Source organism: Desmodus rotundus, chromosome 8 (assembly GCF_022682495.2).
Source record: "Desmodus rotundus isolate HL8 chromosome 8, HLdesRot8A.1, whole genome shotgun sequence".
Classification (NCBI taxonomy): domain Eukaryota; kingdom Metazoa; phylum Chordata; class Mammalia; order Chiroptera; family Phyllostomidae; genus Desmodus; species Desmodus rotundus.
Window position 1 is genome coordinate 19798464 of NC_071394.1, and position 15180 is coordinate 19813643.

Here is a 15180-nt window from a genome sequence, read left to right on the forward strand (position 1 = left end):
CATTATGTATAAAATAATTATTAATATAATTTGCTTTTCTCCTATTGTTATTTTTGCTTTGACCTTCTATGTCTTTGTTCACTGTTTCCACATTCCTTCTTTCTTTTGTGTCATGTGTATACACAGGATGGGCAAAACGAGGTTCACAGTTATTTATATGGAAAAATAATATAATAGTTAACAAGTAATAATACAAGAATAAACCGTTTCATGTACTCACAGCTATAAATGTAATTTTGTCACACACTGTATTTTAGCATTATATTTCTTATTTCTCCCCAGTTTTTACTTGAGGTGGGGTACTACATGCTTTCACATTATCTCTTTGGCAATTGCTTTAGGGAGACTATGTACATATCTAGGATTTTATGGTCTACAAGTGTCCATATGTTACCACTTCTAGCAAAATCTGTAAGTGCGCCAATAACTAAGCCCTTTGCCCAATTCCATGTTATTATCACCCATTGTATTATATCTACTTCAAAAACCCATCAGGAAATTCTATAAGCTCTGTGTTCATCAGTTTACTTAAAATTAACTATTCTCCCATTTTAACTAAATTATTGAATTCTTACAACTACATAGATTCTTTTACTCCTACCTTGTACTTATTGTATAGTTGACATGTGCATTATATCTACAGACACTAAAAACCACCCCAATTTTTCACAAGTCATGGATTATTTCTAGAATTTAAGATGATGAAGGTACTCTTTTTGTATTTACTCATATATTTTACATTTGTCTTACAACTCATCCTTCCTATTTAAGTTCCACATTTTCCCTCTGGTGTCATTTCCCTTCATATTGTAGATATTTCTTTTAGAGACGGTTTGGTGGTGACACATCCTTTAAATTTCCCTCCATTCAACAATTTCTTTACTTTTCTGAATATAATATTCTGGATTGGCAGTTTTTATTTTTCTTTCAGCATTTAAAAGATGCTGTTACACTCTGTTATGGCCTCCATGGTTTCTGATGAGAAGTCCACAGTATTGAAATGACTTATGTCTTCTCCATAATGTATAAATTTTCTCCAGCTCCTTTCTAGACTTTTAGTTACGTTAGTTGTCATCAGTTTGGTTGTTATGCATTTGGGCATAGTTTTCTTCAAATGTTGTCTGTTTTAGGTTAACTTCATGGATCTCTGAATGTACATAGCTTACCAAATTTGAAAATATTCTTAATGTTTTTTTTTCCTGCACTATCTTTTTCTCCTTTCCTTTGTGACTCTTATGGTATGAATATTTTACCTTTCTTATTATACCACAGGTTTCTGTTCTTTTTTAGTCTTTTATTCTCTTTGCTCTTTTTACTGGATAATTTCAAGTAATCTAACTTCAACTTAACTAAATTTTTCCTCCATCATCTCTATTTTGCTCTTTAGCTCTTGACCCCATGCTATGAATTTTTATTTAGGATGTTGTACTTTTTATTTGTAAAATTTCCATGCAATTCTTTTTTATAGTTTCTTTTTGTCTGCTGAAAACTTGTATCTTTTTATTTCAAGTATAGTTGAAATAAAAACCTTTACATCACTGGGCATAATTATAATAGCTACTTGCTGTCTTACTCTGATAAATCCAATATGTGGATCATTTTAGATTGACATCAATTAACTGTCTTTTCTCTTTAGACTCAGTGTCATTTCTCTGGGTGTTGGTATATTGAGTCATTCTGTCTGTTATCTTGAAGATTTTGAATATTAGATTTGTGTAAACACTTGGTTCTATCAAAATATCCCAGAGCAGAAGTCAACTTCAGCTTTGCACACAGCATGGTCTCTATTGTGACAAGTCAACTCAGCCATCATAGTTCAAAACTACCCATAAATGACATATTTATGAATATCTGTGGTTGTGGTTCAATAAAACTTTATCTACCAGAACAGGCGGGGAGCTGGTCTTGTCTGATGAACTTTCAGTGGTCAACAGTTTGCTCTGGATAATGTTGATGTATCTGTTTTTGTAGGCATTCATTCCAGTTAGATTTCTACTACATATTGGGTTGCTTTCTATGGCCTATAGTCCCAATGTCAATTCAGCTGTCAAAACCTTTCTTCTCTGGTTTCAGTCTTTCTGTCTCATGAGACACTCAAATGTTAGACTGGATTTGTTTAAATCTTAGTCCATTTTCAAAGTTGTTGCTATACTTTTTTGTGTCTTCCCAACACATGTACAAAAGTGTGACAGTTTGGTGGAAATGGAAAATGTTTAACAGTTGGGAGGTTCAGTCCTCTCAGCCTTCGCTAGTCTGCCTTTCACAGGTAGCACAGAGGTAAGCCAAGGACTTGTGCAGGTTTGTATCTTCATTTACAGAATTAGGAGAGATCCTCCAACTCTGGTCTCTATGATTTCCATTACCTCTAGATGAAGATTTTTTTCTCAGTCCTTTGGCCCTAAGACTAGTTTTAATTGTTTGGGTTTTTTGTTTGTTTGTTTGTTTGTTTGTTTTTAGCTTTACTTACCTACATTACCACCACCAAGAAAAACTGATTGAGGTCTATCTAGCCCTGGATCAAATCTTCAAGAAAAACAAAAGGGAAAAATTAGGAAACTCATCTCCCTCACACGTTGTATTTCCAGGTTTAACTTCCCTCTACCACCCATCACTTTTACTTTTTAGATACAATTCATGGTTGCTTTCTGTGTTTTGGAAAGAGTTTTTAGATGTAATAAGCACAAGAGATGTATTGTATAGTGTGCTTACTACTTCTTTGCTTATACAAGCAAACACATCAAATCTAAAGACTTAAGCTTGGCCTCCTAATGAGCGTTTTCAGCGCTAGTGACACAATATGTGAGCCCACAATTTTCAGACTCAGATTCTCTGTTATGTGACAAGCCCTCCACGTTTTCAACAGTGGAGATTTGATTAAGCCAAGGGGGCAGTTTGGACACTGCCACAATGGCGGGAGTCGATTTAAGAGAACGGTTATTTGGGGGAAGATATATGATAAACTGGGAGACTCTGCTTGCAACAAAATTTTTCATAGGAGTCCAGCCCTAAGGAAGAATCATCTGATTTTGGAAGTTAGGCGTTATTACTTTTTAATTACATAATTTCAGATACCACACAAGCACACAGGCCAGTATGAAGTTAGCTAATAAAACTAGTGTGGAAAATAGATGATTGGATTAGAGGAGAGGGGATATTTAATCCTAAAAGTGGACTGGAAGACAATGTCTCAAAAATGTGATTTCTCTATTCTCTAGAAAGGTGAAATATAAGTCATATAGATATTGTTTTTAATCAGTGTAGTCATTTGTAATTTAGAGGTTTATTTGGTATATATCATATGCCTTCACATATTTAAAACTAAGTGAAAAAGAAGCATACTTTCTCCTATTGCCTTATTACAGAGAGCATGTTAAAATAAAACTTTCTTAAAAGACTTGAAAAAGAAGTAAAATTGGCTTTATTAGTAGAACATATAATAATCTAGAGAGAAAATAATAAGGAATGTACTTAAAACAATTAGCATTAATGCATGTAGTTAGCAAGTTTGGGAAACAATGACAAATATAAATTTTTATTTCTTATATTACCAACAAATATTGGAATTTGAAATTATAAACAATAGATTTGCAAGGCATCCAAAATAAAAGCATACATATACAAAATACTTACAAAAATGAACAAAATATGTTTCAGACCTGAACACTGACATTTCAGAATATTTCTGAGAGAAATTAAAGAACTAAACACACAAAGCGATTTACTGTTTGTTGCCCAATATTTTATTAAGATGTAATCCATCTCTCAATTGATGTAAAGATTTAAAGTAATCCAATCAAAATCTCAAAACTTTTTCTCAATGGATATTTAGAAGCATGGTCTTAAATTTACATGTAAATGCGTAGGACCTAGATTATTCCAAACATTTTTTTGAAAGAACAAAGTGAAGGGACTTACACTATGTGATTTCAAGAGAATCACAATCTGCAGTAATAAAAATAGGGTGCTGTTGGTCAATGAAATGTGAGATATATATTACATATGTTTGAATTACACACCTAAAATATTTTCTCAAAATGTGTGTTTGTATTGTATGTGCAGGCATACCTCAGAAATTCAAGGGCTGTGTGTATGTATGCTATGTGGGTGTGTTGAAGGATAAAACATGTATGTGTTGTATGTGTGTATCCCAGAAATTCAAGGATGAAGTATGTACATGTTTGTGTATCTCAGCAATTCAAGGGTGATGCAAACATATAATTTGCCACAGTTACAAACTATAGAAAAGATGTTTTTATCCTTGCATGCAGGTGAAAATAATTTCAGATAGTTCAAAACACAACTGTAATATAAAAACTCTTAAAATCTAAAAATATTTTTAAACTTCTTAATTATATAAATGCTAACAAAGACTACATCACATATCATATTCAATGAGCAAGCATTTCACCTACAATCAGGAATACCAGCTTTAAATCACAATGTAATAGCTGTAACAACAAAAGGAACAAGACACATATCACACTTCAGTGTCAGCCTCAATATTTGGCCCAAATCTCCTAGTCACTTTTGACTTTAGGATTCAAAAAATTAAATAGCCCAATGCATATTTTGAGATTGTTTATGGCTTCCTTAATATGTTGTAAACATTACCATTGTATTATAGTAAAGATTCCAAAAGTAGTAGTTATTTCTTGAAACCTGAGATGTAGATGGAAATTTAGAAATAAATTTGTTATTCTGAAGGCCATTATAATTGTTCTTCATAATCTCACTTCCTGGTATTCATTGAAAAAATTCTCCCCTTGTAGTTACTTGCTTCCACTAAAGTACAACACAGCAAAAGTGATGGACACCAGTTCCAAAATCGGTTATAAGGACTAATTGCCATCATGCTTCCACTCCCTTGCCCTCTCACTTGCTGTCTCTGATAAACAAGTTGCCATGTTGTGAACTATCTCATGGAGAGGTGAACATCGCAGGAAACTGAGGGTTACCTTCTGCAAGCAGCTAGCAAGGAATTAAAACTCCTGTCAACTTTCCATGCGGAACAGAATCCAACCAACAATAGAGCATATGGAAGCGTGAGTATGGAAGTGTGAGTGTGGAGGGAATCTTCCGCAGTTGAGCCTCCCAGGGACTGCAGCATGGTGAACACTCTTATTACAGCCTATGAGAAACCCTGAAGCATATGACTCAGATAAGCCAGGTATGGATTCCTGAGTGATAAAACTGTGAGGTAACAAACATTTTGAGCCATTTCATGAGCATCTGTTCACAATATACTCTTTCCTATAAGTCATTCTGGCAACTGCTCTGCTAGCTGCCTACTGAGAACCCAGCACCGAGGAACAGGCAAGAATCACACAAGGTAACTATGCTCTTCACTCAGTTTTTATTGAAAGCAAGTTCACTCAAAGTAGAACATCAACATACATTACTATCCTACTCACACCTTAATAATCTAAGAGAAATACAACACACAAACACATAGGCACACAGAGCAATCACTGGTGAACAATGAACCCGAGTCCCGGAGTCTGTCTGCAGGTCCAGGAGAGAGCACAGTGGGCACGGGAGTTGTCAGCATCTTGCAGGGAAGGATCTCTGGAGCCAGGTGGGCAGCAGGGCAGGACAAGTCCTCAGTCCAGCAGGGCAGAGCCTCTGACGATCAATGGCAAGGGAGATCAGTGTGACATGAAGGAGCACTTTGGTGTGTGGAGCTCAGCTGTCTCAGCAGTGGTCTGGAGCCTGCCTCAGTTATACCTTGGAAGTGGCATACTCCACTTTTCTGGGTCTCTTGATAAGTGTCTTGGCACCCCTGATGGCAAGTGGGGACTTTCCCCAGGAACCTGTCTACGGGTGGTCCCGCTCTGCAGACATGGCTGTTCTGACTACGTGTGCAGGTATCTCAGGTGTTTCTCCTTGCCAGATGTGTCCAGGGTGACTTAGGTAGTCTCCTTCTTGAACCAAAGTGCCATGGCTGCCTGGCAGCCATCTCAGTTGACATGAGTAACTCCACCTTGTTTTGTATACTTTATGCTATCTTGACCTGACCAATGCCATGTTATTGGTCCTGCTATAGACAAGCCACTAGTTTTTTACGAAATTTCTCATACAACGATAGAGAACTAAGGTACTTCTTCCGACCACCCCCCCCCCAAGCTTACTAATGGAACAAAACATCCCTGAGTCCTATTCCAAGTTCCAGGATATGAATTGGCTTTATCTTACTCATTAATCTGTGGAGAAATGTTGAAACTTTGGGGAGAATCATGTCTTGTGTTACAGTTTTCCTTTATTAAATTTAAAATATTAAGGCTGTAATTACACTTTGAAAGAGAGCAGTTATGGTGAGTATGTAATGTTGTGTTAGAAGTTTCCATTTTTTTCTTGCAAATTATCAACATTTTTATTGACTTAAGGTTGTGTAGCACTTTTCAACATTGTGTTCTTTGGGTCTCTCATGTTCTGTGTTTTTGCTTCATGTGTATATAAAATGCTATATTCACTCAACATTTAAAATATTAACACTAAATATTTTTATTTTACTGAATAACATGTGAGACAGAAAAGCACACTAAAATATAAAAATCTCATTGCTTTCTTGGCATGAAAAATAGAATCTGTAGTATTGTGTATCTAATGCAGTTGATTTAATAAGTATTGAGAATATGTGAACTGTTTTCAAGCATACTAACGAAGTACGGATGTTGCAAAGGTCTTCATTCTGCTTATTTGATGTAACATTTTAAATAGGCAGATACAAGGGAGATTGATTACTGTGTAAAACTGTTGACAAAAGAAATTTTCAAGTCTTTAGGTTCACTTTTAACATTCAATTAAATTAACTGGCAAAAATATATGATGACAGCTGTACTGATGGTACTAAAGCAAAAATAAGAAAATGGGACGTGTTCCAAACACCAATCAGGAGTCATTTTGTGTTCCTGGAAAACTGCTTGGCTGAAGGAGGTGCCCACATCCTTGTAAATGAGGGTTGTTAGTGTTAAATTTAGGAAACTATGGTTTAAGAATATGCTTGTCAACCTTTTTCAATGTATACTGCAATCTACAGAATTTGCCAAAACCCTTGGGCTGCTGGTCACGTGCTTAGCGCAATACCGAGCAGGTGAGTAATTTTGTCCTTTTTTAATAGTTAAGAAATTCCATTTTTCAATATTTCTCAAATATAGCATGAGAGGATCATGTATAAAATAATGAGTTCATAATTTCAAGGATATATTTGATGGCAAATCAAGACATATTTTAGATAGCATTGTTACAGACTATTGTGTGTGTTTATGCATTAATTAATATATTCAAGAGTATATAAATAATGTATTTTTAATCCAGGAAGCATAAAATAAGTATACAGCTGTGCATGCTCACCAACTCATTCTTCCAAATTCCCTAAAAGTAACTTATATTTCAAGATAATGCTTATTCTTTTGTAGCCTTTTTCAGAGTATTGCCATATGTGTATGTGTTCATGAAAAATATTGTTTACATTTGTTTTCACTTTGAGCTTTATAAAAATGACCAGATATTTTGGTTATTTGTTTATCATACCTTATATTTCTAAAAATCCATTTTGTTGACGAGTAGTCTTATACAGCCATTTTGTCATATTGTCAAATTATGGTACAATAACAATGTACCATAATTTTTCAATTTTCCTAACAATGCATGCTTTGAATTTTTCTAATTCTTCTATTAATATAGTGTTGCTACGACCAACCTTCTACCTGTTATTTGATGTATATATAAATATTTCTCTATATATGTAACAAAGATTAAAATTGCTGTTTTATAGATTTTACACCTAGTTAATATGAGCAGTTTAAAATATTTCCCAAGATGGCTATGCCAATTTCACTCCCACCATCCATTCTTGAGATTCCTTTTTTTCCATTCATTGCCTACACTTTGGTTTTGGCCTAACTAATGATTGTAAAATGTCATCTCACTGTAGTTTAATTTCCATTTCCCTGACTGCTACAGTATATCTCCGTAAGTTGGTGTGTCTGCATGGGTCTCAGCTGCATTTTTCTGTGAAATGCTTACTGTGTGTGTTGTCTATTGTTATAGTTCATCTTGTATAGGTTTAAAAACAACTATGAAATTAAATGTTTTTTGTCAAATAACAAATATTTACTCACTTAGGAAAAAATTTGAGGGTCCTTTAAAATTTAACACTTTCAAATTAAGAACACTATAATTTTAAATAAAATGGTATTTTTTGAAATTATTCTCTTTTAAGCTTCAGAATAAGTGTAGTGGATAATGCAGTGATTTCAAGGCAAACAATACATAGCATTCCTACTTGCATTTTTGTGAAGAAGGGTAATATGTAACCAAAACAAAATATATAACATATGGAAATATTTTTAAAAATTTAAGGTGTTAATAAAATGTAACTGTTGTTGTTATTGATTTACTTTAAAATATTTAAACAGATGATTATTTTCTATGGATAACTGTGCCTGAAGGCAGAATGGCCGACTGTGGTATTATCAGGTGGAAGCTCACAATTAGGGAAAGTCTATAAACTCCATTTTCACGTTAGTTCTCGCACTACTGGCCGTCTATAATCAGCCATAGCAGCAGCTCCTTCTGGAGGCCGCATTACTCAGCTGCCTTGTCAAGAATTACACCCTGGGATCAGCATCGGTTTCAGAGACTTGGTGCACAGCCTCAGTTTAATCCTAGATAACGTTAAATCAAAATAAGTCTGAGACTCCTGCTATTGAGAAACATCGTTGCAATGCACACTGAGTTAGTGCCTTTTTAAGTATACATTATTGATTATGCTACTACAGTTGTCCCAGTTTTTCCCAGTTTGCCTCCCTCTGCCTGGAACCCCCTTCCCTCCAGTAACATTTTGTTCCCCCCTTCCCATTTTGTCCCCCCTTCCCATTTTGTTCATGTCCATGGACTGTGCATTTAAGTTCTTTGGCTTCTCCTATACTATTTCCTATACTATTCTTAACATTCCACTGTCTATTTAGTACCTACCAATTGTGCTTCTTAATCCCTGCACATCTCCCCCAATTCTCCCACTTCCCTCTACCAGTTAATAGCTCTCCAAATGATCTCCATACCTGAGTTAGTGTTTTTAATCCTATCATAAAGCCCGGGGGGGGGGGGTAAGTTTCTGGAAAACAATCCATATTGCAACAATGTTTGTGCAGGTATTTGTCCCTTTAAGATGTGATTTGTAGCCCCAAATGCATTTTAAATGGGTGATTTAGTCTCTAAGACAACCCAGGTAATGATTGAGTTAGGCCATTAAGGAGACAAGCAATGAGTCATGCACTCCTCCCAGGTACTGTGTTTTGCAGAGCTCTGGGTGTATGTAGTGCCAAAATCCCGCCCTGCACGCACAGCTTCGTGAGATCACCGACCTGCAGAGGACTGACCCCTTCTCCCTGCCCAGGCATAGTAGTCTAGTAAAATGCATCCATAGTTATCAAATATATCAATCCGCCTCTAGAAAATAACTCTCTATATTTCCTCAATAATGAAGATCCTGTCAAGATGCCACTTTCTTCTTGGGAGGTACAACTACTTAAAATAAAGTTAGAAATTCTACCCTGGAGACAGCTATATCAGGCATATGATAGGAAAAAAATTAACCTCATAAATGCAAAATACTTTATTTGGAAGACAATCTCGCATCCATGAATCACAGAAAATTCTGCCCTGGAGGTGGCTGCATATTGCTGTAACGAAGGAATTCCATATTGGAGACATGAATAGATCACAAACACGATAGGGTCATTATTGCTTGGGAAGCAGGTGTTCGCCATATTTTTTCTCCCATTGACCTGATAATCAATATGAACATTCTTGTTTTTTTCCTCTGATATTAAGTAAATTTCAGTTCTCTTTCTGCATTCTTATATGAAAAATTATCAAGCTTGTTGCTAAATGTGCTGATAAATCACACTCAGTGGTAAATAACATTTATTATAAGTGCTAATTTTTAATTTAAATTAAATCAACTCATCTTCACTAATTAAATACTTATATTGCCACTCCAGAGATGTTTGGAGGTCATTTTAAAAGGAAATTATTATATTTTTCTTGTCATTTTTACTGCTACCAAAAGAATTATATTACTTATAAACCATTTTAGTTGTAGCCAAAAACTATTTAGCTGTACTGTGCCAGACAATAGAGTTTTAAAAATGCTGCTAACCACTTGTATTATCTACCAAATTGAGAAAATAAAACAAAGAATATCTGACAAACTGATAGTGTGTGCTTGGAAAGTTAACTCAAAATTAAAAATTCTGAAGTAAAATAGAGTGAGCCTTTGGAGGGACTGCTAATGGGTACACTGTGTTTTTGGGGGTGAGGAACATGTTCAAAAACTGAATATGGTGATAGTGGCACAACTCTGTGAAAGTTATACTTTGAAAGAGCAATTTGTACGGTGTATAAATTATATCTCAATTATACACTCACATTCTGTTCTAATACTCTTACTACTGGTATAGATAATAAAACAATAAACAACAGTGCTAATAACAACAATAAAACACCTTCTCTTTGATACACTTCTTACTTTCTTGGTGTTGTGTAATTTAGAGAAAAAGAAATACTACCAAGCAGATTAATAGTGCCTTGTAAATCATACAGTGTCATGAAAAGAATAGGAATTACTTGAAGATATCAGTGTACTTTTAAGTAAATGAAAATTTAAGTCTTTAAATGATACATTAAAGTTTAGATTATAATGATTTGTCTATATTGCTAAATAACCACTTCGTTATCAAAGCAGCAATGATATTTTTGATGACAAAAATATCTCAGTCTGAAGTGCTAAGTGACTTGTCCAAGGACATACAGCTTTTATTGAACAGAATGTGGAATAAACTGAATAGACATTATTTCATGACTAACCTGCAGCCATGCAATTGAAATGTTTTATTTCTGGATAAAGAGAGGAGTGTGGTGAAATATAGATTGAAATAGAATCAAACAACTTAAAATAATCTTATAAACCCTCCTTACATATGCATACATATGACATGACTTCAGATAATCTATGCAATCTCCCATTTTACCTATGGGGATATCTCCACCCAGGACTGAATCAATATTTTTTTTTAAAAGTCAGGCTGGGTGTATGCGAAGGCTCAGTCCTGGCTAGCACGCTAGCAACTGCTGCAGGGCGTCAGGGTGCATTCACGAAGTCACTGAGAGCAGAGAAACCAGGAAAACGAACGTTTCAGTGAAGTCCAGCCTCAGGGATTGTGGCATCTTCAGATGCACACACATGGCTGAAGGTCCAAGACCAGGAATATCTATAAAAGTAAAGAAGAAACGTGGTCTCTACTGGGCAAAATTTCTGGACTAAGTGGGCTAAAATGTCAAGGAAATCTAACATCAGCATGTCGGAGTGCAACAGACCCTCTTCTCATGGGCCTCCAAGGCCATGGGAAATACTTTTATTCCTTTCAAATGACTGATCTACTACATTCAATCCATCTTCATTTGTGTCTGTTTTCTCACATCTGTTTCCACATTTTCTGGAGAACTCAACTCTTCCAACTCCTAAGCTTAAACACTTGATAAGTAATGACTCTTTTAGTTGACAGTTTGTAAGTTGGCTTATTTCTTTGAGATTTATACCTTCCCTACTTTCCAAGTCTATCTGTTTTTAGTTTACTTGTAAGAAGGAAACATATCCCTGGAGTGTTAGGAAATAGTTTATTGTTCTTTAGAATAAGGGATCAAGTCACAAAAAATCATGCAAAATAAGTGACTGAGGCAGTCATAATATGGTCCTGAAATGGCCTGAGTACAGTTCGTAAGTTATGCAAATCTCTCCCATTTCATAGAACAAATATTGTCCTTTGGAAATTAGTTATCTAGAAAGGATTATATCCAAATCAATCATAATCAAATAAAGCAGACCAACAAACATTCCCCATACAGTTAAAAAATACACTAAGTTAAATGAGAATATTTTTGAAATATTAACTATTTTAAACTATAAAGTTATTAATGACTAAAACAAAATTTCACTTATGAGAATAATAAGATGTATAGCCATTATTTTAAAATATACTTTCTTAACCTATGTGTCAATTAAATAAAATTTGCCAACATTTACATATGTGGACAAAGAGATAAAATTAGAAACAAAAAGTGATGGAGACATCTAGAAAAGTAGAATTGTAACTAAATAGTTAAATAGCTGTTAGAACATATGACTGATTAATTAAATATATAGTTTACTTAACTTGTTTATCATATCATTACAAAACATTATTAAGATGAAACACATTTTAATTTGGACTATTTTCCTGCACAATCACCTATTCCTCTCTGGATATTAATCACTGAAGTTATAACAACTGACAATTAGATTCAAAATAATGTAGCGGAGATTTTTTTAAAGAATTCTATTCTTCAGTATGCCTAGCTTCTTATTAAGAATTTGAGATTATATTTTGTTTCTAGACACAGCTTGATTTATTCTTTGAAGATCAACACAATTTCTCACTTTGAAAGAAAATAGTGCATGCTTTATAAAAGCTAATAATTCTGTCACAACCCTTTCCAGAAATTTAGATTGGCACATAGATATTATGAATCATACACATATATCAAATATAAGTTGACTTTTAATTTTACTTCTAATTTAATAAATTTTAAATGTCAATTTTTTAGGAGCCCCAGCTACTAAAACCACAAGGTGAGTTAGTGAGCAACTCTTCACCAAGTTGAAGATTTATATATGTCACCACAACAAGGCATTTATCTTTAGATTCAGTAGACATATTTTTGTAATTAAGGTTAATGACATAGCTCATTGCTATTCAAAATCCCACTGAGAGACAATTTCAGACCAAGGTACCAGTAGAAAGCAACGACCACTATTTAATAGAGCAACCTAATGGAAAATTGAACACTGCAATGAGCTGGTCTGATAGGAATCATGGTTATCATTAACAGAGCCATGGGCTTCAGCCTTTGCCTCATGTAAATGTACATGAATTTAGAGAAAAGAAAATGGAAAAAATAAAAGCCTGAACAAATAAGAAGAGAGATGATGGAGAAAGCAGCTGGATATCACTTTGTTTTTTGTTGAAAAAATATCTGTTCCCCAGGAAAATATCTTGGAAAATCATTTGTGATGATGCATATCTAATGGATCGCAGCCATAGTGTGGCTATTGCTAAGAGCAACTGGCATTCATTTTCAACACGAAATGAAAGACCTGCGGCCGTGTTGACAAAAAGGTGTGGGACTTACAACCGCTGCTGTGCTGGTCTGTAATGAAGGATTTGACATGGACGTTTCCTCAGGCTTTCATTTTCTCATTCCATTTTACAGGATGTTTAAAATAACAATCAAATGGTAATCAAGAAACTCAATGCGGAGGCAATGTAATTCACTTAGTCCCCAAAAGACCGCTGTGGGTCTGAACAGGGGTAAAAGTCAACTCATCCTCCTCTCAGAGCAATAAAAGCCCTCCATTATTGTCTTTTCCACTTGTCACATAACGGGTGACTTAACTGCAGCAGGGGAAAGAGGGATATGGTTCTCACACTACTGTAAATCCTAGTTGGCTGGAAGTGGGAGGTGCATGGTGATCCACATTGCTTGTGCTCCCCAAATGCAGCCCTCTCTTTCACATCTCTCACGCTGCAAGATCCCATCTGTCATCTTGTGAGGACAACAAAGCAGCCTTATGGGGTGGTCCACATGGAGACTAGCCTAGGCATTCTGCTAACAGTCACGTGAGTGACACACAAAGGAGGTGCATTGTCTTGTTCCAGGCAAGCCCTCAGGTGTCTGCAGGCCAAGCTGACATCATGACTGCGATCTGGGGAAGAACCTGAGACAAAACAGCCCAGCTAAGCCACTTCCAAATTTCTGATCCACACATGACTGTGAAATATTAAATGTTTGGGATTTTTTCAAGCCTCTAAATTTTGGTCTATTTTGACACAACAATAGATAACTAATACAGACAAAAATAGCATTGAAGATGTCATGATTTAATGTGGAAGGAAGGATGGTGGAAAGAAGGATTGCCAGAGAATTGTTATGTGAACTAGTTTTTGAAGAAAGATGAAATATTAACTAGAGGATTGGAGAGCAGCATATTATTTACAAGGTATTTCTAAAATATAAAGCCACATCATTTTTCATGATCAGGTGCCAAATGCCTTAGAAGAGTTGTATTAAAAATCAATTTGCTAATAAATCTTTCAAACATTTTCTTAAAACAGTAAGAGAGAACTATTGTCAAAGATGCAGACTGGTGCGGTCACTGTAGAAAACAGTATGGAATTAACTCAAAAACTAAAAATGGAACTGCCTTTTGATCCAGTGATTCCATCACTGGGATTATACCCTAAGAATCCTGAAACACCAATTCAAAAGAACCTATGCACCCCAATGTTCATAGAAGCACTATTTATAGTAGCCAAGTGCTGGGCAAGCCTAATTGCCCATCAGTAAATGAGTGAATCAAAAAACTGTGGTACATTTACATGATGGAATGCTACACAACAGAAAGAAAAGAGCTCCTACCCTTTGTCACAGCTTGGATGGAACTGGAGAGCATTACGCTAAGTGAAATAAGCCAGGCGGTGAAAGACAAATACCATATGATCTCAACTATAAGTGAAACCTAATTAACAAACCAAACAAGAGAGCAAAATAGAACCAGAGACATGGAAGAACAGATTGACAGTGACGAAAGGGGAGGGGGGAGGGAGTATTTGGGGGAAATAAGAGGAAGAGGCAATTTGAGGAACATGAGTAGAAGACTCATGGGCATGGAAAACAGAGTGGGGATTGACTGTGGGGGGTGGGCAGGGCAGGGAGAGCAAAGGGAAAATGGGACAACTGTAACTGAGCAACAATAAAAAACTATTAAAAATTTAATAATGCCAAATTATACAGCGTTATGATTCTAGGTGTGACTATGATGCAAATACATTTTTTAAAAAAATCTCACAGCTGCCCAGAAAGAGAAAATGAGTATCTCAATGTAAAATGTAAATGGATATTGTTAGATAAGAAAAACAAAACAAAGGAAATGTCCACAGCAACAACGTTAAAGGTCAATCTGAGCTCCTTAAGAAGGAGGGCTGAAATTCGTGTATTTTTTAGAATTGATTATATATATGTACATGTATTGAACTATGCACAATCTTTATTTCTGAGTAAGAGTGTATTCCTTATTTCAAA